General features: G+C 41.7%; 1 non-coding gene across 1 annotated transcript; it reads right to left on the reverse strand.

Annotated features, from left to right (window-relative positions):
• Positions 1-499: 499 nt before the first annotated feature.
• LOC119258343 (U1 spliceosomal RNA) lies at positions 500-663 on the reverse strand. The gene has a single exon (XR_005128207.1). It is a non-coding gene; the product is annotated as a U1 spliceosomal RNA (small nuclear RNA).
• Between the last annotated feature and the right edge of the window lie 559 nt (positions 664-1,222).

The following is a 1,222-nucleotide window of genomic DNA, read 5'->3' on the forward strand; positions in this document are numbered from 1 at the left end:
GTCCTACTTATTTTACCTCTGGACCCCTTTCTTTTTCCCTTCAGAATATGATTCCCTTTTTACCCTTTATTTGCTCCTCTTCCAGGTCTGATTCCTTATTTCTTCATTGTAGTCATCCTCAAATTGATGATGCTCAATTTTGTGGTTTTCTGTTGCACATCTGGCTAGGATTTAAAGTAAAGAAGGGGTAGTCATGGTAGAAAGTGGAAAAATAACTGAAATCAGAATTCACATTTTGTGTTCTTTTCATAATCCCTCAACAAAATCAGTCACCCCTAAAACTCTGTGGAGAGGTAGTCAGAAGCACAGGCACCAGATTTCTTATGTTTGTGTCGCAACACTGCTTCTTGTCAGCTCTGTGATTTGCATATAGGCTATTTAACCTCTCTGACTCCAGGGTCCTCATTTGTAAAATGAAGATAATAGTATTGTCTACTTCTAGTGTTGTGAAATTTGAATGAATTGCTAACTAAATGTGCAATACTTTTTTTTTTTCCCCCAGGGGAGAGCGCAAACACAATCCCCCACTACCACAAATTATGCAGTCAAGTTTCCCACATTTGGGGAAATCTCAGGAGTCAGCACGCCTGGAGTGCAATGGGGGAGACTCGGCCTGGGAAAACCACCTTTGTCAACATGGTGTTTCCCCTGCCAGGTAAGTTATACATGTGCAATACTTTGAACATTCCTGTCCTATAGCCAATGCTCAATAAATGTCAGCTATTACTGTCTTAGTCACATGGTCACCCTCATTCCCAAGTCCTTTGAGTTGTTCTATAGCCACCAAATCACCAGGTACACAAATCTTTCTTCCCTAAATATTCTTAGAATTTGGGGCTTCCCTGGTGGCGCAAGGGGTTAAGCACCACATTATGAAGCAGTCCGCAGCCTCTGAAGCACGAGTTCAATCCCTGGCTTCCCAGGGAGAAACCCACATGGCACAGCAGACCTCTTCTGACTCGCCTGTGGCTCCCCTCAGCAGTGTACTTCAATCTGCCTGTTCTGTTCCCCACTCTGTCTCTGGTGAATCCTCTCACCCCTTGCATCTCTGGCCTGTACCCCAGATATTGTATGCATAAATAAATATATCTTTAAATCTTCTTAGAATTTGGAGGCATGATAAAACACATATTCTTTGAACATTAAGTAGTAAGCTGGATGGAATAAGAAGGAAAGATAGCTATGCATTTATAATGTTTATGTTTAAAGGCTTATACAAGAA

The sequence above is a fragment of the Talpa occidentalis genome, unplaced genomic scaffold (assembly GCF_014898055.3).
Source record: "Talpa occidentalis isolate TD23 unplaced genomic scaffold, MPIMG_talOcc4v2.1 talOcc4.4, whole genome shotgun sequence".
NCBI classification, from domain to species: domain Eukaryota; kingdom Metazoa; phylum Chordata; class Mammalia; order Eulipotyphla; family Talpidae; genus Talpa; species Talpa occidentalis.